The 24755-nt window shown below is 44.5% G+C and overlaps 1 protein-coding gene across 2 annotated transcripts in view; it reads right to left on the reverse strand.

Moving 5' to 3' along the window:
- The window catches only part of LOC146812330 (uncharacterized), a 398549-nt gene that overhangs the window by 352158 nt on the left and 21636 nt on the right, over window positions 1-24755 (reverse strand). Inside the window, exon 1 of one of the 2 annotated variants that reach the window (XR_014965931.1) lies at window positions 4910-4981. The exons of the other annotated variant lie outside the window; for it this stretch is intronic. The gene's annotated coding sequence lies outside the window, so the exon portion shown is untranslated. Of the gene's footprint in view, window positions 1-4909; window positions 4982-24755 lie in introns of those variants that run through there. 2 annotated transcript variants of the gene reach the window in all.

Raw genomic sequence — 24755 nt, forward strand, 5'->3', positions numbered from 1 at the left:
CCCCATTGAAACAGTTGATCCTGTAGCAGGTGGCCAAATGCATAATACTCCGGTGGGAAGCTCATATCCCCTCTTCCAGGCAATGTGTGAATTTTCGTGCTAACTAACCCACAGCAAAATACAGGGCAGGGTTTGCATCCCTCTGGCATTACTACGCCAACAACGCCAGCTACATTCTGTGAGGCTTCATTATGGGGAAAACTGAGAAATCTCAAGCAATACTGCAGTTTAAACCAAGGAAATCACAAAGGCAGTATGAACAAGAGAAAAAAACCTCAGACTCAGGTTCAGAGGCGGGTGACTCTCCCTCAGTTTCAGACTTGAAACAAATACTGGCAACTATGCAATTCAGTCTGAACAAGATGGATGGGAAAATGGATATATTAACATTTCGAAATACTAGACAAGCACACTGAACGCTTAGATGCTGTAGAAAAAAGGGTCGCAGACACTGAGGATACCCTAAACACTGCTCGCCTCTCTCATACTGCCATGGATAAACAACTTTGGCTTGTGCAGGCTAAGGTGGAGGATTTGTAAGCACGCTCAAGGCGGAATAACATTCAAATTGCAGGAATTGCAGAATCCACAAAAATCCCCAACATGGAACTTTTTGTAGAATAACTGCTTGCTACACTATTGGGAAGGGATTGTTTTCCACTATATTCGTAGTGGAGCAGGCGCATCACTTGCTTGCCCCCATACTGGACCCAGGTACGCCGCCAGGCCCAATCATAGCGAGGCTCCTTAATTACAGGGACCGCAATAGTGTGCTCCGTAGAGCCAGAGAGCTGCAGGAGCTTCATTACGAAGGCATGGCTGTCTCCCTATACGCCGATTTTACGCAGCAGGTAAAGGACACCCGTCGACTCTGCACTAGTCAAGAGGAAGCTTTGCGAGCTGTAACTGGACTACAACATGATGTACCATGCCAAGCTGCGAGTCCATACGGACGGGAAAACACATATGTTCACAGACCCTACATAAGAGATGCAATTTCTTAAGCGTTGGGAAGGTGGCTGCTACAGAAAGGGAGCAACTAGCCCTCAGGCAGGCGCATGTGATGAGACTCAGCACCGGGGAAATTGAGGATTCCCTCATTCACACATAATCCGAGGAAGCGCTATATCAAAGAGCTTGGTTGCAGTTAATTGAGCTTAATTCCTGGTCCTGAGAATTCCAAATAGTTATACGGTGGCATTAACTCATGGCAATCGGCAAGTTGCTGCATTAACACAATACCAGATTCTGGGTTGCCTGCTCTGGAGTATCTTCTATGCATATAGTATTATGCAGTTAATAGTAACTCCTAGTAGGTCATGATCAGTGTACACAAACTTACCTTTTGTTTTCATTTATTATAGCAGGGTCTCTAATGGGAAAAACATGAACAGGGGGATTGCTTAAGTGGCATTATAGGTAAGATCTCATAAGGAATGGAACCATTGTTATTTCACCACTGTCAAGTATGCCGGAGTGCGTAGAGTTTTGAGCAGGGTAACATCTGACCTGGAGTGTGAACCAAAAAGGGTGTGCCTCAGTTGCCGTTGTTCAAATTTGATTTACGTTTTTCTTTTTCCATCCTCAGTAAGAGGGTATTTCAGTGGATAGGAGAGGATTGACTTAGACTATATGCAGTTGGTGACTGCATAGCATGGGGGGTGGGAAGCTATCTGTTTAGAGAGACTAGAACAATCATAGGTTGCTCTGTAATTCTGAGGTGGGTCTGGACATATTTATCCTATATAGTGTTGCTTACATGGATCATAGATGGCATGGTCTGTAACTACTCTGAGAATGGATAGTGTAGTGCGATATCTAACATAGAATGGCAGGGGGTTGAACGAACATAGAAAGGTTAGGAAAATTGTTGCATACCTAAAGAAGCAACGTATAGATGTTGCTCTGCCTCAGGAAATACACCTGCCCCCAAGAGTAATATGCTTACGCAAAACTTCTCCAAGGCAGGTACTGTGAGGCGCGCGTCCGCTGCGCGGGAGAAGTGGCATTGGATTTAAGTAGAGAGGAGCTCTAGGTCACGTGACCGTCAGAGCGCCGCCTCCCCCAAGCCTGAGCAGCCGATAGCAATCAAGGAAAGCGTGCACACGCCCACACCCTCCACAACAATCAGGGTAGAAGCCCTGCGGTGGACCGAGGTGAGAGCGCCAATTACCACAAAGTGCAAATAAAATGCTGAGTGAAGTATGAGGTTATATTAAAAAAAACAAAAGGACAGAGATTCGTATTTTTTTTTTAAATCTCCAGAGCGCAACAATTAGACAGCAGCAAGCCTCCGCTTTATTTTCAGGATCTCACCCTTCAATTACTGCGCGCGTTCCTTCACATACCAGCCCACTTTTCAGTCCACAACTGACCAACCAATGTCCATGGCTGCTCCTCCAGCCATCCCCTTATAAGCTGCAGGCCAATAAGCCAGAGATACGTCAGGCAGTCAAAGGCCCATTGAAAAATGCATATAATGCACCATAGGACCATCTGGGGGTCCAAGTAGGGGACTTGCTGAAACCAGACTCCATGACTTCCATCTCAATTTGTGTCAGGCATTTTCATTTCTAAAACTAGAAAAATAGTAAATCAGCTCAGTATCTGGAATGGGATTTGGGGAATTAGGGGTCATGAATAGGGGGACCACCTGAACCATCACCAGTATTTTCATATAAAAACCTGCAATATAGGGAAAAATTGCATTTAATCCCCGAGAACCATGAGCTGTACTCACCAAGCATGACTCACCACAAAATTGCTAAATAAGCAGAAGTGTGGCCATCAATAGGGCAGCATGCGCAATGGCACCAGGGCACAAAAGTGAACGTACGCTGTGCACTTCCATTAGGGTGGCATTTTGTAGCTAACCCAGGGCAGTGGCATGTTCATTTGTCTGCTTGATGCCCTCATTTTCTCTTGCTATGACACGAAAAAGGCCACACCCATGCATCCACAGAACCGGGCTTATAAGGCGTAGCATTCTGCCCATGAAGGCAAGCACTCATTGCCCACAGTGGTAGTGAGTCCTATATTAATGTTGCAATGCAAGTATCTGCAGAACTGCTAATAAGTCTAGAAGCAGCCTTAAAAAAAAAAGGCCATTGATGGTGTGATGGGCCGGCGCTGATCATGCTAACATAGAGAAACAGGACGATGAAGTGAATGGAATTATAAGTACAGATAAAGGGAGTTGGATCAAGAAAGGGAGAATGTTTAAGAAGAGGAAAGAGCAAAATACATAACATGACGAGGAGTAAGGCTTAAGCATAGAGTAATTGGGGGGAGGGTGAGAAACATAAGCACAGGACTAAGAAAGCCGAAGCAAAGAAATGCAGTAAGAGGGAGTAGAGGCAATGAAATTTGCTGCAAGAAAAAGTGGGGGGAGAGAATAACAGATTAATGAAATAAAAGCACCAATAAGCTAGGGCAGAGTTCAGAGGTCTCGGGTTATGCAGTTATTTTCTTGCAGTAGCATTGGTATTGACTTCATTATCCCAGCAGCCCAATCATTGTGTCTTAATGGACCCATGTGCATCATCTGGGTACCACCTCCTCTCCCAGAGCCTCTAGTGCTTAAAGAAACAAGGCAATCCGAGCTTCCTCAATTGAGGTTGTTATGTTGGGAAGGGCAGAGGAGGGGGAAAAATAGAAAACTGCAGATGCTCATGCAAAAGAAAATACCTGCAAGTCAACACCCTCATCTCACAGACCTAGTGTGGAAGCTGGGCACATCGAAATACTAGGTCACCTGGTATGTCACTACCAAGGTGATGGTGTGATTGGAGTGTCCAGTGTCAGTTGCACTGAAGGACATATGCAGGGATATCCTTTTGGATAAGTCAGCTTGCTTTTGGCAGTACTGTAGCTCGGGTTTCATTTGCTAAGCTGCCTTCATTAATTACCACACCTAGAAACTGCTAGTCCAGAGTAATATTTTATGATTTCAGGGGTCCCTGGGCAAAACATCCTTGCAGGCCCCTGTATGGATCAAATTTTAAAGTTTATTTGCCATTTCGTGATATTCAATGGTACATTTTAACTGGTTAACAAAAACAATTGAGGTTCCTTGCATCGGACCATGAATATTTTTAGGACACTGGTTTAGAGAGGGTAAGAGGTAGAAGTAGGCAGAGAGGAGAAGAGGTTTAGACAGACAAATAAAATAGTCCGAAGCTCAGTTTCCCCAGAAGGCCCCAGGCAATTGCCCACTTGGAGCTGTAACTTCTCAGGCCCAGAGAAGTGCCAGAGAGTATGTTTGGAGAGGTGGTGTGGACAGGGCAGATGCTGCAGAGGCCTGGGAGGAGATTAAAGCAGTGTACTCAAATTGCTTGAGAATGTTGTAGGGGGTTGGTCTCCCTTATCTAAAAGTCACCATCAACCTGACAACATTCATACCCACCCTGCCCGTCCTCCTCCTACCCCAATAACTTAATGAAGGAGTGATATATTAAGTCTGGTTAACATGACCTCTTGGCGCTATACAAGTGCCATAAAGCAGCTCAATGATCATTTAAGCATCGCACAATTAACAAATATTGTTCTATTCACCAGGCCTCCCTCCCATCTGATACTTTAATGGACCCAATATGCCCACAGTCCGATTACCAGACCTTAATTTGATACGTAGTGCTCCAGCATATCGCAGAAGCGGTACATTCCTACCAATCTAAGTGTACAAGCACTTCCCCATGGGAAGTAGGTACTCAAGATACCCCATACACCTCGGTCTATTTCTAATATCGTTGACCCTGCTGCCCTCTTCTGCTCCCCTCAGAGGAGCCAAGGTGCACCTTGGCCACAGGCAGCAGTTCAGTTTGCCAGTATAGTTCTGTTCTTTTCACTAGGGGTGAAGTATCAAAATCTGAAAATCAGCCATTCCACTCTCAAAACTGTGCTCACTCACCTGGGAAAACATTGGGCATGTCTCTTCCATGGGTCATGGTGCCTCTTCCAATTACTAATCCCCGTACTGCAGTAGAAACACCTTACACGGTCATCGTAACCTGTAGAAGGCAATGCTGGTGAAAGAGGTAACTGCTTAGCCATAAACCACCCCATGGTAACAGCCCACTAAATCCCAAACACTAATATTTTCCATAGTGGCAGTGCCTTAAAGCAGGAAACTCCCACTGTAAGTTATTAATAGAATTTGGACTATTGGCTGACTAAGGACCATACACACTATTTATGATTGGGCCTTTGATATTTATCGAAAATAGAAGTAGTCTCTGTATCTAAAAGTAGATACTTTTAACTAAATAAGATAACAAATGTACACAGGACCAATTCCGGGCCACATTGCTACAGCAGCTCTAGGCCATATGGCTTCAATTGATTATTATTGCATATAGGAGTAAGATTTTCATAGGAATTTTATTCTCTTACCACATGACTTGCATCGCAAAAGTTGTACACATTTAATAAAATGCACCTGTGAAAAATACTACAAAGAAGGATTGTACATTGTTCCAAAGGTGTGCATTGTTGAAGGATGAGCTTAGACAACTCTCAGTTGTTTAATCAAATACTGTTTAAGATAGCAGCAGCAAGCATGTCGCAGTACCCAGCTCCCACGGTTTTCCATCTGAAGCTGGTAGATCACCGTTGCTTAGTGGCAATTAGGAACAAGCATTTGAAAATGCAATAGGTCTCGCATTTGCAAGAGTTTAAACTATTGACATTGTAAATGATAGTGCCGTTCATTTATCTGTTTTGATAATAGACACAAATAAAATCCATTGTCATTTACTATGCCAAAAGCTCATACTCTTGTTAATGCGGACCCATTTCATTTCAAAGAAGCGGCCGTCATTGTCCTGGGCTGTTTGGAAAGTTAAAGCACACATGGTGAGCTGAATGTTTCAGGAAAGCAAGTCCTGCCTGATGTAGGAGAAACTCATTAAAGAATAGTGCTTGCATACTAAATAAAACATATCGTGTAACAGAAGTAAAAGGGCCAATCCCCATGGGAGGTTACAAATGAAAACAAGGCGGTACTAAGGAGGGACTAACCAGCCTATTACCAAAACAGAAGCCAGCATTTAAAAAGGACAATGACACAAGCCAATGAAAAATGTGTGGAGTGTGGGCGGAGCATCAAGTCCAGACTAAAATACAGTATGCCTCGCAAAGCAGTGCATGCGCTGCCAAGGCTCGACCTAAGAAGTACTGCTTCCAAGGAAACAATATTCTACTACACGATTTAGAGGGGTTGAGGGGGTATAGCTACAAAGCACCCAAAAGGTTGAACAGTTACTGAAAAGCAGCGGCACGTGTTGCTGCACAGTAGAAGGTCCTTTGAAAAGCTGGACTGGTCACCTTATTGTTGCTTATTGTTATTTTTGGGTGTTAAACTGGTTCAGAGCCAGTTTAAGACCCAAGATGCAACCACAGATTGACTTTCTCTATGGAGAAAAATAGGCACACCCATCACATTAGTTTAGAAAAGTGTTATCTGAATAAAACTTATCAAATTAGGTTTTGTTTGTGAAAAATAAAGTAACATTGTGCATTTTTATGTAATTCTTTTTGGAGACTTTTATTCAAGTCGGTTGTAAACCTGACACCGTACCACACAACCTTTGGTTTGCTAAACATGAAGTATTATTTCCCCACCGTAAAAATGATTTGGCGTGGAGATTGGGGGCATTTATGGTTGTCGAGGAGTTCTAGGTTCTAGACATTGTTATGAGGGAGTCGCTGCCTAAAAAAAGTGATGACCGGGGGTCTCGCAATCAAAAAGTCTGAAGACCTCTGCTCTAAGCCCATGTGACTAAAAGTTGTTTTAAATAAATTGTTTTCTTGAATATTTTCAAAACATAACAAACAAATGTGGTCAAGAACATAAGCGCTGGCAGGCTTAACTCAGACAGGATAGCAATAAGCTGCCCAATAACATATCGCCCAATAACATGCCGCCCAATATCGAGCTGCCCAGTACAGAGCCGCATAGTGAGCTAACAAATACTGAGCTAAAATACACCAGACACCAACAGTTTCAGCAAAAAGTTAAGTGAGAACCACGCCAAAGATGCAAATACCAACCCCACTCCCCCCCCATCACCCCACTTCCTCCCAAAAAAAGAAGACATCTCAGCTGGTACTAATGAAGGGGCAACACATCTGACTACCTTGGAATATAAGAATTCAAGAACTATCATAATAAACACAAATACAGATTAGGTGGAGGCAGGGTCTACGATTCCCAAAAGCCAACACCAGCCACCTTGCAGTTGCTTGTCGTCTAGCTTTTGAGTTTAGAATACCAATACTGACATTGCTAAAGCTTTAACCTCTTCAATGCCCATGACAAGCTGGTCTCGTCATGGGCCGCGGTTGCGCTGTGCCCATGACGAGACCAGCTCGTCATAAACCCCGCCCGCTAATGCAACGGCCGGCACAGGGCGGGGAAAGGGGCGGGCACTGAAGGGGTTAAGTACAGTAGAGGTCTTAAGTCACAGGCAGTTGGTCAAGGCATCCTACCATTTTTAACCTCTTTTCAGGCTACCTCATCTCTCACCGTCACTCTATCCACTGTCATCTTACAAATATTTTTGTTACCCTGGGCAAGATATTACAGTGATCTTTGAGCGACATTTTCTGAGTTTATTATCCATAAGATGACACAAGTACACATTAATCATATCTAAGTCCTAACCCAGGACCCTTATGAAGATATGTATTACAGTGGCTTAAAGATGCCCAACACCTTGTCAGATGGGATCACCATTCTTTAAGCCGATTTGACTAAACAATGGTTTTTTAAAATGAATATTTTTACAACATTTGTTCAGCACATAAACCAATGTGAACAAGACCATAAGCACTGGCATGCTTAACACAGATAGGACAGCAGTATTCTGTAAACAAAATAGAGGTACAGTTAGTGGCAATAGCAGCAGCAACATGCCCATCGATATAAATGTACAAAAAAGCTACCAAAATAAAGGCAAACCAAATACTGAGCCATACGGAGTCTCTAAAAACAAGGCAAACCAAATACTGAGCCATACGGAGTCTCTAAAAACAAGGCAAACCAAATACTGAGCCATACGGAGTCTCTAAAAACAAGGCAAACCAAATACTGAGCCATACGGAGTCTCTAAAAACAAGGCAAACCAAATACTGAGCCATACGGAGTCTCTAAAAACAAGGCAAACCAAATACTGAGCCATACGGAGCCTCTAAAAACAAGGCAAGCCAAATACTGAGCCTCTAAAAACAAGGCAAGCCAAATACTGAGCCTCTAAAAACAAGGCAAGCCAAATACTGAGCCTCTAAAAACAAGGCAAGCCAAATACTGAGCCTCTAAAAACAAGGTGAGCCAAAATCAAGGCGAGCCAAAATCACAAGGCGAGCCAAAATCACAAGGCGAGCCAAAATCACAAGGCGAGCCAAAAAAACAAGGCGAGCCAAAAAAACAAGGCGAGCCAAAAAAACAAGGCGAGCCAAAAAAACAAGGCGAGCCAAAAACTGAGCTGCCAAAAACTGAGCTGCCCAAAAACTGAGCTGCCCAAAAACTGAGCTGCCCAAAAACTGAGCTGCCCAAAAACTGAGCTGCCCAAAAACTGAGCTGCCCAAAAACTGAGCGAGCCAAAAACTGAGCGAGCCAAAAACTGAGCGAGCCAAAAACTGAGCGAGCCAAAAACTGAGCGAGCCAAAAACAAGGCGAGCCAAAAACAAGGCGAGCCAAAAACTGAGCTGCCAAACACAAGGCGAGCCAAAAACTGAGCTGCCAAAAACAAGGCGAGCCAAACACTGAGCTGCCAAACACAAGGCGAGCCAAACACTGAGCTGCCAAACACAAGGCGAGCCAAACACAAGGTGAGCCAAAAACTGAGCTGCCAAAAACAAGGCGAGCCAAACACAAGGTGAGCCAAAAACTGAGCTGCCAAAAACAAGGCGAGCCAAAAAAACAAGACGAGCCAAAAAAACAAGGCGAGCCAAAAAAACAAGGCGAGCCAAAAAAACAAGGCGAGCCAAAAAAACAAGGCGAGCCAAAAAAACAAGGCGAGCCAAAAAAACAAGGCGAGCCAAAAAAAACAAGGCGAGCCAAAAAAAACAAGGCGAGCCAAAAAAACAAGGCGAGCCAAAAAAAAACTGAGCTGCCAAAAACAAGGCGAGCCAAAAACAAAGCGAGCCAAAAACAAAGCGAGCCAAAAACAAAGCGAGCCAAAAACAAGGTGAGCCAAAAACTGAGATGCCAAAAACAAGGCGAGCCAAACACAAGGCGAGCCAAAAACTGAGCTGCCAAAAACTGAGCTGCCAAAAACTGAGCTGCCAAAAACTGAGCTGCCAAAAACTGAGCTGCCAAAAACTGAGCTGCCAAAAACTGAGCTGCCAAAAACAAGGCGAGCCAAAAACAAGGCGAGCCAAAAACTGAGCTGCCAGGCGAGCCAAAAACTGAGCTGCCAAACACAAGGCGAGCCAAAAACTGAGCTGCCAAACACAAGGCGAGCCAAAAACTGAGCTGCCAAACACAAGGCGAGCCAAAAACTGAGCTGCCAAAAAAACAAGGCGAGCCAAAAAAACAAGGCGAGCCAAAAAAACAAGGCGAGCCAAAAAAACAAGGCGAGCCAAAAACTGAGCTGCCAAAAACTGAGCTGCCAAAAACAAGGCGAGCCAAAAACAAAGCGAGCCAAAAACTGAGCTGCCAAAAACAAGGCGAGCCAAAAACAAAGCGAGCCAAAAACTGAGCTGCCAAAAACAAGGCGAGCCAAACACAAGGCGAGCCAAACACAAGGCGAGCCAAAAAACAAGGCGAGCCAAAAAACAAGGCGAGCCAAAAAACAAGGCGAGCCAAAAAACAAGGCCCGCCAAACACTGGGGCCGCCAAACACTGGGGCCGCCAAACTCTGGGGCCGCCAAACTCTGGGGCCGCCAAACACAGGATTGCAGAGGGCCAAAGGTTAGGAGAGAACCATGCCAAAGATAGCAGGTCTAACAGGCCAAGAACCAACTCTCGCCCACTCTACCAAAAAAATAAAACAAGCCATCACAGCTGGTAGTAGTAATCAAGGGGCAACACATCTGACTACCTTGCAAATAGAATGCGTCAAGAACCATTATAATATCCCAAAATTTAAATTAGGCGGCAGCTGGTGTCTATACTTCACAAAAACTAACACCATCTTCCTTGCAGTAGGAAACTGAGCCGCCAAAAACAAGGCAAGCCAAAAGCTTAGCCACCAAAAACAAGGCAAGCCAAAAGCAAGCCAAAAACAGTGGGCCATAAAACACTACGCCACCAAACAAAGGGACGCCAAACACGGGGCAAGCCAAACACTGCGCAACCCAAACACTGGTCAAGCCAAAAGCAGGATTATTGAGGACCAAAAGTTAGGGGAGAATCATGCCAAACATGGGAGGGCTAACAGGCCAAGAACCAACTCACTCCACCCAAAAAAACATAAGCCATCGCAGCTGGTCATAGTAATGAAGGGGAAACATCTGAATACCTTGTAATATAGGGAGACAAGAACTATTATAACATATCCAAATAAAAAGTAGGTGGCAGCTGGTGTCTATACTTCCCAAAATCTAACACTATCTTCCTTGCAGTAGGTTGTAGTGTAGCTTTTGAATTTATAGTTCCAATCCTGACATTGCTGAAGCTTCAAGTACATCGGAGGTAATGAAGCATGGGCATTTGCTCAAGGCATCCTATCTTCTAGGCTGCCCCCCAGGGAAAGTGATCTTTCACAAATGTCTTTACCTCTCTTTTCACGCTACCTGCATCCCTCACTCTTGCTCAACTCGTCATCAATTTCTTTAGGGCCCTGGGCAAGACATTACACTCATTTTTTTGTGACATTTGCTACATGTTCGGTGTACAATTCAATATGTGGACTGAATTTGCAGCTATTGAGTAATACATTTCAGATTTCAAATTTGGCAAAAATTCCATAAGATGACAGAAGTACACTTGAACGCCCTCTAAGCCAGGATCAAGAAGAACCTCACCCGCAAACTCCAGACCACCTCTGCCAGACAAGCCCTCAACCTATCGCGCCACTGCCACAGTTATGCTTAAAAAAAACATACGATTGATTGATTGATTGAATCATTGAGTCTTTACTATACATCAAAAGATATGCATCACATTAGAAAAACTGAGCCGGACACATACCGAGCCGGACACATACCGAGCCGGACACATACCGAGCCGGACACATACCGAGCCGGACACATACCGAGCCGGACACATACCGAGCCGGACACATACCGAGCCGGACACATACCGAGCCGGACACATACCGAGCCGGACACATACCGAGCCAGACACATACCGAGTTACCTAAAAGTGAGCTGAAAAATCCTGAGCCATCAAATACCGAACTGCAAAATCCTGATCTGCCAAGTACTGAGCAGGAAAAACAGCTTCCAGAAGTGAGCTGCCAATAAACGAGGCCGCCAATAAACGGGGCCGCCAAATCCGGGAATGCCAAAAATGGAAACGCCAAAAATAGATTGAAGGCAAAAAGTTAGTAGAGAACCACACCAAAGATGCCAGGACTAATAGGAGAAGAACGAACCCCTCCACCAACCAAAAATAAAAAAATCATCACAGCCGGTAGAATAATGAATGGGCAACACATCTGACTATCTTGGAATTCAAGTAAAGAATCAGCATAATATACCAAAATAAAGAGTAGGTTGCGGTAGGTGTCTATGCCTCCCAAAAGATAACACCAGCCTCCTTGCAGTGGCTTGCTGTGTAGCTTTAAAAATTTCATTTCCAATTCTGACATTGCTGAACTTTGAAGTGTGCCAGAGGTTTTAAGGCGTTGGCAGTTGCTCAAGGCACGCTACCCATCCACTGTTACCTTACCCATTTTTGGGAACCCTGGGACATTGCAGTGTATTTTGAGCAGCATTTTCTGATAGTTTAATCCACAGTTCAATATGTGGGCTTCAATTTACAGATCGAGTCATAAAATTCAGATTTAGAATGTGGGCAAAATTCTCTAACATAACAAAAGTAAACATAAATGTTAGCAAGGTCTTTACGCCCACCACATTTTTAGACAGGATCACCAGACTAAGCCTGTTTAACAGACAGGAAAGCAGTATTCTGTTAAGAAAATAGAGGTACAGTTAGTAGCAATAACCGCATCAACATGCTGATAAAAAGAAATGCACAATAAAAAGCAGACAAATACAGGGTAAGCCAAAATCTAAGTCGCCAGAAGATGAGTTGTCAAAAACTTACTTGCCAAAAATTTAGCTTCCAAATACTGAGCCAACAAATACTGAACCGCAAAATACTGAGCTCCCTAAAATAGAGCCGCCAAAAACAGGAGCATTAAAAGGCAAAAATGTAGGGGAGAACCATGTCAAAGATGCCAGGACTAAAAGGACAAGAACAAACCCCTCCACCCATCAATAAAAACAAGCCATCACAGCTGGTAGTGGTAATTAATGGGCAACATATCTGACTAGCTTGGAATATAATTGGTCGAGAACTAAGATAAAATACCGAAATAAAATGTGGGTGGCGGGAGAGGTCTATGCCTTCCTAAAAATAACTCCAACCTCTTTGCAATGGCTTTTTATGTCGTTTTGAATTTACAGCTCTAATTCTGACATTGTTGAAGCTTCAATGTCCCTTTGGGAAAGTGGGGCACCTCTCTGCTAACCTTTAAACTTCAAGTACACCAGCGGTATTAAGGTATATATAGGTAGCTGGTCAATGAGTCCTACCTTTTCGTCCGAACCCCTGTGAAAGTAATCTTCCATCAGTTTCTTAACCTCTTTTCAAGCTAACTATAGCTCTCACTGTTCCTCTACCCACTTCATCTTATCAATTTTTGGGAACTCTGGGAAAGACATTACAGTGATTTTTGTGCAATATTTTCTGAGAATTTAATATTTCTGTTCTTTTCACTAGGGGTAAAGTATCAGAAGTGGAAGATCAGCCATTCCACTCTCAGAACGGTGTTCATATACCTGGGAAAATCTTGGCCATGTCTCCTTAATGAGTCATGGTGCCTCTTCCAGTTACTAATCCCGTACTGCAGTAGAAACACCTTAGGCGGTCATCGTAACCTGCAGAAGACAATGGTGGTTAAAGAGGAAACTGCTTAGCCATAAACCAACGCATGGTAGCAGCCCACAAACTCCCAACCACCTATGTTTTCCATAATGGCAGTAGCTTAAAGCACAATACTACCACTCCAAGTTCTTAAGAGAAATTGGGGTATTGGCTGACAAAGGACCAGATACACTATTTGTGATTGGACCTTGGATGAGTCAAAAATGGAAACAGTCTCTATATTTCAAAGTAGATACTTTTAACAAAATAAGATAACAAATATACATAGGACCAATCCTGGGGCACATTGATATAGGAGTAAGATTTTCATAGGAATTTTATTATTTTATCAAATGACTTGCTTCAAAAAAAGTTGTACACATTTAATGAAACACGCCCATGGAAAGTACGTTAAAGAAGGATTGTATATTGATCCAAAGTTATGCAGTGTTGAAGTATTAGCTTACACAACTCTCATAGTTGTTTAATCAAATAGTGTTTAAGATAGTAGCAGCAAGCATGTCGCAGTACCCAGCTCCAGGAATGTTTCCATGTGAAGCTGGTAGATCACTGTTGCTTAGTGGCCATTAGGGACAAGCTTTTGAAAATGCAATTGGTCTCGCATTTGTGAGAGTTTAAGCTACTGGCATTGTAAATGACAGTGCCTTTTATCTGTTTTGATAATTAACACAAAGAAAAAGCATTGATTTTACAATGCCAATAGCTCAAACTCTTGTTAATGCGAGACCCATCTCATTTCAAAGAAGCGGCCGCCATTGTCCAGGGGGGCTTAAAAAGTGAAAGCAAGCATGGCACTCTGAATGTCACAGGAAAGCATGTTGTGCCTGAAGTAGGAGAAACACATTAAAGAATAGTGCTTACAGAATAAATAAGACATACCGTGTAACAGAAGTAAAAGTGCAAGTCCTGATGGGAGGTTACAAAAAAAGACAAGTCGGTACTAAGGAGGGACTAACAAGCCTATGATCAAATCAGAAGCCAGTATTTACAAAGGACAATGACACGAGCCAATGAAAAATATGGCTGTAGAGTGGCCGGAGCGTCGAGTCCATACTCAAATACAGCATGCCTCGCGGATACGCTGCCCAGGCTTGACCTAAGACGTACTGCTTCCAAGGAAACAATGTTCTACTACACAATTTAGAGGGGTTGACAAGTGTAGCCATAAAGCACCCTGTATTAGCAGGGGGTAAATGAGAACCTATAATGTCCAAGATAACAATTTGAATACTTCAATCATGTTTTGGACTGAGAAGAAGTGCGGTATTCAAGAGACCTTCTTTCCCAGTGTACAAACTGCAGTCCATTTGAGTAATTTGTCAATTAACCAAGCTCAAGTGTGATATTATTTTTCTTATTAGGGATCAATTGCTTTGCTGCACCAGTAGCCCCTAATAAAAAATACTATCAAATAACCATAGTCTGAAGGGTTGCAGGTATTGCTGACTGAACAGTGTGTAAAAACAAATATGAGCTGTCTGGTCATGAAGCAAAGTTAAAAAAAAAAAATAATGTCTGCAAAATTGTATCAGAAACTGTGCAATGAATGGTAAAGTCAAATGCGTCATGTGTGACAACTCTAGACAAAGTAGCTCTTGAAATTAATGCTGGTTGTACAACGGAAAACAATGTTCAGTCTTCTTCATGATCAGTTGGAATAGTTCCAAGAGCGTGGAAATTGGGCATGTTTGTGCCCATAACACACAACCAAGGCATTTTAATGTGTGCAGATCTACACAACCTCAGCATAACATTTTAGTTATACAGTCTTGATTTCAGTAACATTGGCTATGCTGATCAAGCACCTTTAGCATAGAGTCGACATCTGCCTAAAATAGGGGATGCTTGAGGACAGCACAAACACTTTGGTTTGTTCATAACACCTCTTAAGGGGTTATGATTTCTTTGAGTGGTGTTCATTTTAGCCTGATCAGCGACCATGTTTTAACAGTTTGTGTGTTGCCGAAAATAATTCATTATGTCCTGGAAAAACAGTAATGTGGCAGTGCTTAGGGACATTACACAGTAATAGCCAGGTTTTAAAGGGGACCAGCAATTGTGGCTCGACAAGGAATGCAGACAAATGCCAATTCAGCATGGGGTCTATGGATTTAGGCCCCATCATAAGAGAAGGTATAAAACAAGCCTCAAGTTGGTAGAAGCAGTGTCTGGGTGCCAGTGCCCAAAACGATGGTCATTCTGGGGGTCTTGCTGAGTATTACCAAGGTTTGTGGGAATTCTGCAATTGTTAACTGGTTATATAGCTTGAAAAAGAAAGGGATTGTGTTTGACTGGACAAAATATTCAGAAAGGCTTTGAGATTCATGAATATAGTTACTGCCACAACCTTTAGTAAGTTAATTAGGATTAAAAATAACGCTGATGAATGATTAAAGTATAAAAAAGGTTAGGTGTAGTCTTGCCACATGTTGATCAGTAGTGCAGTGGTTGTTACAAGTTTAATTCTTTATGTAATTACTTACATGCAGTTGGGGAGTTCAAAACAGTTCTTTTTTGTGGTTTTACCTTTAGTTAAATTGTACTACAAACCCTTAATTCAATTGTACTCCAACGTTTCTGCTGAGCATTTCCTGATGGACAGAAGGGTCAAGGAATAGATTTTGGTGGTGTACGCGGAAGGACTGTATGATAAAGTTGCAGATGGTTTGTCTATGCCATCTCTGGGAAATAAAGAGAGTGAGAATTAGGGTGATGAGAAGTTTTCTGGGTGAGGACGACAAAAATATGAAAAAAATAAGTAGAGTACAGCACTAGCAAGAGATTAAGGGGAGGGTAAATGGCAGAACATTGTCCACAAAATACATTTGAGATGGGTTGACTTTGGGAGTGATAGCAAAATAATGTGAAGACTATTTGAGGTGGTAAAATAACTCCTGCTGAATTAGGGGGGGGGCGAAGGGGGGTGAATCCTCTAAGCCTGCCACATGCATGACATTTGAGAAGGAATATCGCCAAAACTGATCATACATGTTTTAGGGGTCCAAGGTGAACGCCGCAGTTGAAGAATGGATTTAAGTCTGCGAATGAGCCACTGCTGAAAAATCTAAAATAAATTGCGTCTCACCTTTGTCACCAGCAAGTTTGTTGTAGTCCCTTGGAATAAATTAGGTTGTCAGAGCATTTTCATTTGTTTCCAGCTAAGGAACGGCAGTTGTGTTGAGCGGTTTCCGTTCCAAATGGGTGCTGGTAGTTATAGGAAAGTAGGATCTACTTCTTATGGTTACCCCCACTTTCTGCTTGCTGTGATGCTGGTTTTAACTAGTCTGACTGGAAACAGGACCCCAGTCTATCTGCTTTGTTTTTAAACTGTTGTGTTATGTACTTTGACACACCCCAGATTGGATACTGGGGTACCCTTGTCAGTCCCTAGTATAAGGTACCCATGTACCCAGGGCACAGGAACCCCAAAGGTTCCCATGAGCTGAGGCATGCCTTATGCCACCCATGAGATACCATTCAAAATGAATCTACAGGCCTACCATTGCAGCCTGTGTAAGTTGGTGCATGCACCACTTACTAAAGATATAGGTTTACTATATCTAAGGGTCACTGCACTTAAAACCTATAAGTCACCCCAATAGCAGGCCTTTACAATCCTGAGGGCAGGTTGCTTGGTTCTAAGTGAGAGGGTGCCCCTGCATGAGCCGGATACCCCTGCAGCCTAGGGAGTCCATTCTCCTGGGTTGTCAGTGAAGCAGCGAGATACTATATAGAGGGGCACCACGTAATCGCACGATGATCTCGAAAACTGCTGCAAGGAATCTTATGTTTGGTATCAAACATGTTGGAATCAAACGACCACACCGTAAACAGTGTGAGGAATTATTGCTCAAACAGCCTTCCGTTAGGTTCTCAGTATTCCCGGTACTAGCCTTCTAGTCCCTGACAGAACAAAATGGTTGCTGGTGACCAGAGACACATTTCTGCCCTCCTGCTGCTGAGTCAAGCTCGAGCAGGGCAAGGCAGAACAATAGGCATCCTGTCACAGGGAGGTGTGACCACCTCCCAGACAGGATTTAGTCTATTAGGGCTGGGTGGGTGTGCTTGTCAGTGCCTAAAAGTCTGCACGAAGGGCACATTTGATGTCCTTGTGCATAATCCTGTTTAAACCAGTCCTGGGAGCAGTTGGCTCCCGCTCTGGTGCGTAACTAGACAAAGGATATGGGAGTAACCTCCCTCCATCCAGACCCTCCTCTGGGAGGGTGCACTGAATCTTCCCAACCCTCTCCTTAGGGTAATGAGGGGCTTACCTGGGTGTAGTTCCCTAGATTTGTCATAGGATAAGATTCAGAACTGAAACCACTGCACTTCTACTGTATGGGCTCTCTGGACTTTGCTGGACTTCATTTGGGCCTGACTTTGTCTCCCTCCAGTCTGCTGCATTGTCTGTGCCTGTGCATCATACAAGAACCTTCCAAGGCCTGTGAAGCATCAAGGACATCCAAAGTAATCTCCCTTGGAGTGAAGGAGTCACTCCCCTGCATTTGCAGGCACCGCAACGAAGATGACCAGTCTGCAGATCCTGAGCTCCTCTGGCCTCTGTGGGCTCTGCAACACAGGTGGTAGTTTTCCTCAGCTTCTGAGGCCTGTTCTATCCTCTTGCCAAGTTTGCGGCCAGTAGTCCTTGTGGGGGGGTGCAATAACTGAACCCCTGTGTACAGTGTCCCCTTTGCAGTTGCAAAGGCTTGTTGACATCTTTGCAAGAAGATCTTTGGGCTCCAAGTAGCCCCAACCTCGAGAACATCCAGTCACCAGAATCTTCAGCCACACTGCATCGGGTGCATAGTGGCCTGCACCTTTTTGTGAGCTGCCGAGGTCCTCTAGCGAACTCCTGTGCCTTCGGCCTGTAGGTCCATTTGAGGGTCACCTTTGTTATCCTTGGGCTCCCTTGATTGCTTGGGGTCTACCCTGACTCCCCTGCTTGTGATGAATCTCCTGGACCTTGCTGGTCCCACCCGTACACCTTCTTCACTTCCCGCGTGGGCTGCAATTGCCAAGGCTTGTTGGTGCTCTCGCCAGACAGCAATCCTTCAGCACTCTACATCCTTCATAAGACAGCTCATATCCGGGTTCTGGTCATCATCAGCATCGCCTGGTCCCTGCAGCTGCAGAGTCAAGTTAACCATCATCTTTCCTTAAGCAGCCGACATCGGAGGGCATCCATCTTCCAAGTTTCCTGCTCACCTCCGAGTCACATATACACTGTCCTCTCTGCTTTCAGGTACTTCTCTTCAAGAATCCATGTTTTGATTCCTCCGAACACTTTTGCCTCTTCCAGCAGCAGGATTTTCCTGAAATCCTCCATTGGGTTCGACGGCGGTTTCTGATGCCTCTTCACACCTATGCACCTTACTTCCTTGGGATAGTTAACTTTAGTACCACGGTATCCACGGGTGGGGTGGCTCTCCTACCTTCTGTCTTCCATGGGGTATCTTCAGGGTCCACTGGGAAGGGTCCCTTATCTTCAAAATTCCAACCGTGACTTGCATGCGCATTCCTCGCCAGGAATGCGCGGGCTCCAGCGTATGCGCAGTTCCCAGAAGACGACGCGATGGAGACGGATGGAAACCCAGGGACGCCGCCGATAAGGTAAGGCTAATTGAAATGTGCTTTTTAAACTTAATTAATACTGCGGGCGGGAGGCACGTAATGGAACTATGCGGAGATTGGTTCCATCTCCGTGCCTCTCCGCGTAGGTACCTTACGCAAATTACGCCCACCCCTAGTTCTTATACCACTTTCTTAGTATATGGTTTGGTATCCCCCCCCCCCCCAGCAGTACATTAGTGCTATTTACTTTGATTTCTTTGCTAAAGTATTGTGTGCTTTGTGCCTATCTCCATGTAGGATATACTGCAACATGCTAAATAGTCTTATATAATAAATACATATTTTTATAAATACTTTATGTGGCTATTTTTCATTTAATCTATACTATAAGATTGCATCTTAGTAAAACAAGCTGCTTTACACTCCTTCAAGACTAAGCCTGAAGGCTACTCTCCACAGCTACCACTTGAATAGCTTTCTAAGGAGGTTTGAGACCTCTTAAATCACTATAAGGGTTTCTGGACTGGTGCAAGGTGCCCACTTACCTTAGTGGAAATCCTATACCAGGCCAGCTTCTCACAGTAGTAGTTAAGAATCTTGAGACTCACTACGGTAATATAGTTGTATTTATCAAGGAAGAAAATAGAAAAGGTATGGCTAATGCTATTAGCACCAATGGGGCACAATTTGTTTTCTGAAGAAATTAGTACTTTTTTTTTTTTTTTAGAACATGGGTATACTCCACAGGACAACCGTTTAATGGACAGAATGAATCTCATGATCACAGGTAGTAGGCAAAAGATCCAAAGGAGGAAAATGAATTAAGCTTTAAAAGTTGTTGTACACTCCCCATACAGCTCCTAATATGGCTGCAGGCAAGTTTCCTATTTAGGTGGAGTCAGTGCGTATGAGCTACTCTGCGAGGCATGCTGTATTACAGTATGTACTTGTAGCCCTGCCCACTCTACACCCATATTTGTCATTGGCTTGTGTTATGTCCTTCGTAAATGCTGGCTTCGGATTGGTTAATATGCTTGTTAGGCCCTCCGTAGTACCGCCTTGTCTTCATTTGTAACCTCCAATGAGGTCTGGCCCCTTTACTTCACTTGTTACACGTATGCTGTAATTAGAGCGTGGGAGCACTATTTTCTTAATTGCCTTTCTTCTGCCTGCTGTTGCAGGCAGGACACGCTCTCTCTCTCACACAATGGTTTGTTTTTTTCTTTAAGCAGCACGGCCGCCTCCAATGGGATAATGGCAGACATGCTTTTCTTTTACCTGAACATGGGTGAGCTTGTTTTGTTATAGCGGATCCTCAGCTGTCCATTGATGTTGCCACAGCCGTACGACTTTAAACATATAATTGCTCATATTTCAAGCAGTTGTGTACTGTTTCGCTTAGGTAGTTTATGATGCTCAATAGGGACCTCTAGGAACAGCTTGAGGTACTGCACTGAGACATACAATGCTTGTTCCTGGCTCACTACGCGAGCATTTGCAATGCACTAGGTCTCGCATTACTGAAAGTATGAGCTATTGACGTTGCATTATTATTTACAACGCCAATACCTCAAACTATCATTAAAGCGAGACATATTGCATTGCAAATGCTTGTTATTACTGGCAGGGAAGGATGCCTGGTTCAAGATTTTCCTCTTCACGTTTGGAAAGGAGGAAGGGACATAATTCAAGGACTTAGGATATTGAGAGGTATGATCAAGAAGAACCAGCAAACAAAAACAAGGTATAAGGAAGGTGAGGTGGCATTGTGGAAACAGAGTGCTAGTGACAAAACTACGCTGGGGGGAGGGGGAGAAAGGCCAAGCAAAATTCTCCTGTCGACAGAGGGCTGTGATAGTGTACAAGAAAGAAAAAAATAAAATGTTTGTTGACTCTTTAGAGGTCCAGAGGAGATTAGTGCTGTTGCGTGTAAATAACAGTGAGAAATAAAAAAGTAGGGTAGGAGATTGCATCACTTCTCATTTTTGTATTTTTCAAAAAGTTGTCACCTTGCTACTTAGAAGGGGTGCGTAATTTCAAACTCTTTATTGGTATGAAGAATATGGTCTTTTGTTAGTATGAAGGTTTTTGATCTTTTGTATATAGATTTTTTTTTTACTGAAATGTACTTTGTCACCAAGTGTTGTGTACTTTCTCTGGATGCATTAGGACAGAGCGGCAGGGATTACATGATTCAAAGTGTGCATCTTGACAAGTTGAATCCAACGAGAACCACGCCGGACTAGGTTTGCACTTCAATCATTGGTAAATTTATAAATCCAGTTGTTTCACAGGGTTCTTCAAGAGCCGGAAGTCTAGATGAAGGCCAGGTGGTGACCGTAGGTCATAGGAGAGTGACTGGCTCTCGCCCCTTTACACGTTGCATGCAATAAAACAGCAGCACAAAACTGTGTAGCGACCTTGAAGTAAAGGGCACATTAATTCAATTCTAGCCCTAAAAAAACCAAAGTGGCACAACACGATGCTTAAGACATGGTCTCTGTAGTATCTGCACTCATCAATATAATAAAAGCTAGCCCTGGCGAGTTCCCTCGGCCCCACCTTGTCCTTTGGCCAGCCGCAGAAAGAGTACTCCTGCTTCCATTTGCGTGCCATGTCTGGACGCACTCCCTTGTTTAATCTGGAGACCTCTGGGTCCATACTCTGAGGTCCACCCCTCGGGTCTGGACTTCGACCCACTGGCTTCATTTGTAAATTATTAAGTCCAGGTGCTCAATTTTGTTTAGGAGGCCACCCCCACTTCCCCCGGCTACACTCACTTCCTCTACTCACTTACTGCAGTGAATCCACCCACATCCTCAATTGGCACTGCTGAAAGCCAGATGTAATACCCAATCTAAATTGCAGCAAGGGAGCCTTCCTCAAGTAAGGTTTTGATAGAAGGTGCCCCCACCCGCCGTCCCTGAGAAAATGTTGAAAAAAATGAATGCAAACGTGCATTTAAAGCACTATTTAGGAATAATTTGGTTTAAACGACGAATACAACTTCTGCAACGTAACACAGTGGTTAGGGTTGACTTTACCAACAATTTATTTTTTACCCAAACAAACCCTTCTTTGTAGGATAATCAAAGACTGGGGAAAAACATAACTTTCTAACCTGTACCATGCTGTTTGCATCTAGCGCTTTGATAGCAGTTCATAGCTCCAAGTGCTAGATTATGATTGTAACTTAGGAACAGCACAGTAACAAAAGGATCTCTGTGACAAAAGCAGCAACCCACTGAGCACTGCACATGAAATAATGTTCTGTCATCTGCACGGTACACGTTCTTTGCAGCAGGCATAATATATATATATCACCTGAGAATTAACCTTACTTGTAGGGATTAAAAAGCGTTAGAAACAAACAAGCGTGTCTCTTGTACTCAGACCAGTTATTTATCACGTGCCTTGAAGAGACATTTACCTGATGTCTATCCACTCTTTTGGCAAGCAACATTGCAGTGTTAAAGGCACAGGTATAGTACTTTCTCATTAAGGGAAGTGGGAATGGTCTAATGTATAATACGCACTCCAGTGGCGGCTGGTGGACTTTCAAAGTACGCACTCCCGTGGCAGCTGGTGGATTTTCAAAGTGGTGAGGCGAAACGTTTTGTACCCGAGTAGAAAGAGCGAGCGAGCCCAAAGTACAAAAGGAGGGTGCGGGGGGAATTTTGAAACCATAGATTGAAATGGTGGCTTTTACGCCACATATTTTTGAAAAAAAAGGGATCCAAATATAGCATTTTAAAGCACAAGCGTGAGGAAGCATAGCTTTAGTGACATCACATATTTGCGTAAGATAACACAATTTACACTGGGAAGCAGTGATTTATCCAAGTTTTCTCGTTTCACTTTGCATAAATCAGCCAGTAAATGGGCATCTCCTTGTCTTTCCTAATGGTAAGGCTTTGTTCTTATCTTTAAGTGCATGTTTCTGCAGTTTTTATACATAGCATGAAGCTGACCTGAAGGCAGAGCTCTTTACATGAGCACCGTTTACATCACATAAGATCACACTCACGCACATTGTTTGTAGGTATGGGGTGATTAAGTGATTTGCCCAGAATCACAGTATTTTGCGCCGACGCCGAGACCCAAACCTAGATCCCTAGACAGCAGCTCTGGCCATAAAGCCAGATCTTGGGCGGAGGAAGGCAGACAGGCAGAAGCCAGATGAAAGCAGCAGGTGTTTTTATACCTGTAATACAGTTGCACACAGGGTGCCACCTAAAATCAGCACCTGGTGCCCTGGCACTGGTCGCAGTTGGTTGGGTGCATGTCTACTCTCTACCTGTGACATTTTTGTGCTGTTCCTTAATTGACCGGCTTAAGGCACCTTCCATCTCTCTGCAGTGTGTGTTAACTGCCTGCTCTGTAGCTGCTTGTGGTCGTGCCAGTGACATGCTACGATGTGCTTGTTGTATCTGCCAGCTGCAGGATTGCTCAGTGCCCGTTACCTGCCTGCTCAGCAGACCGCCTTTCTGTTCAGTGCCTGTAGCTGCCTGTTTTGTGTGATCCTTCTGCCTGTGTTGTGCCGGTTATCTGCCTGAGATAAAGTTGTAAACGGAGGAGCCTGGGAGTGTCTGGTGGCAGTCGAGATGTGTACGATGTTAATGTGTAAAATGTAGAGGTTCAGGGTGTTAGAGAAGAGGGCAATTTAGAAAGTTTGGGCGTGGGGAACGTCCTAATAACATAGCTCTTTTATAGGGGCTTGCCATTGCACTTTCACATTGCTATCAATAAAACGCATCCAAATTAGTAAACTCTGAAGAGTCATTTTATTTTAGGAAGGATGAAAGGCTGAGCCAGCCTGCTTTAGGAGCTGGCTTTAAGGGTGTGGGTGGCGGGGGCAAGACTGTTACCTTGAAGTTCCACACTGACTCAGCAACAAGTGCCTGATTCACACTGCACTGGCAGGGAAACGTGGATAATTATTTCCCCGGTTCACATTCTTCCTTTCGCCCCTTGATCCCTAGGGCCTCTCCTCACCTAAACTAGTATCGCGCCCCATTTCCCTTCTCAAGCATTGCTCCTCGCTCCCGGAAATCAACTCTGAGGTCCTTTCGAATCCTCTCACACTTCAGCATCTGTCCGCCCTAGAGCCGGCCATGCTCTTTAGACGCCAGTCATGAATTCACCGCAGCTTTGCCGGAACCCTAAAGAGACATGCTCCTACCACTCGAGAGTACTGCTCTGCTTCCAGAGAGGTTTACCTGCCCCCATAGAATAATACTGTGCCGCATGAGACGTGCACAGCCCCCCAGAGAGCTTTGCGCTGACTCTGCGGCTCCGTCTCGGCCCCAGTGGTGTTTTGCTCTGCTCCTACCAATGAGGTCACCAAGCCCTTTAGGGGGCTCTGCAGCAGTCACCTTTGTGCTCTACGCTAATCCCCAGAGAGCTCCCCCTGCCCCCGACCTCCGGCCAGTTTTGTCCTACTTCCATGGGTTTCCGACTCCTCCCTGGGCCATGCGATTAACGCCCAAACTCAAACAACATTCCTGCAGTGATACAAAGGCTGCGCCCATGAGTTTGTCGTCACTGCCCTGCTTTCTTGCACTAGGTTGAAGAAATCTTCGCCCAAAAACCCAGATTTGGTTGTTCACCGAGCAGCCAGCACAATATATTGCTAGTTGCTCGGTGTTCCATCTCGCATTTTGGTAAGGCTGCCCGGGGGGGGGGTTGTGCAGCGGCCCGCCCCTTGGAGGGCAGCCGCCTTAGTGCCACAGGAAGGCACAGGGGTGGGAGGTCGTGTCCCTGGGATAGACCAAGGGAGACCCCAGCAGTTAGCTGCTTCCGGTGGGGAGGAGCCAGGGGGTACATATTCTGTCTCCGCCCCCTCCTCGCTCTCTTGTCCGCTCGTTCGCCTTGCCCGCCCATCCGCTAACCCGGCGTCCGGAGGGACAAAGGGGGGGGGGCCAGGTTTTCTAACAATTTTCACTTTGTGTTGCAGGAGGAGTTACAGGGCGACCCAGGGTCTGCACATACCAAGGGGTATAGCATGCAGCAGCACCGCGTGGTGCTAAGCCAGGATACCCAGGGATGTTTAGCGTGTCCACTGGAAGACCGACGGCGCCCCGCTATCCGACAGGCGGTTGTGGGTCTGAGCAACCGGGGGCTG

Source organism: Triturus cristatus, chromosome 7 (assembly GCF_964204655.1).
Source record: "Triturus cristatus chromosome 7, aTriCri1.1, whole genome shotgun sequence".
Taxonomy (NCBI): domain Eukaryota; kingdom Metazoa; phylum Chordata; class Amphibia; order Caudata; family Salamandridae; genus Triturus; species Triturus cristatus.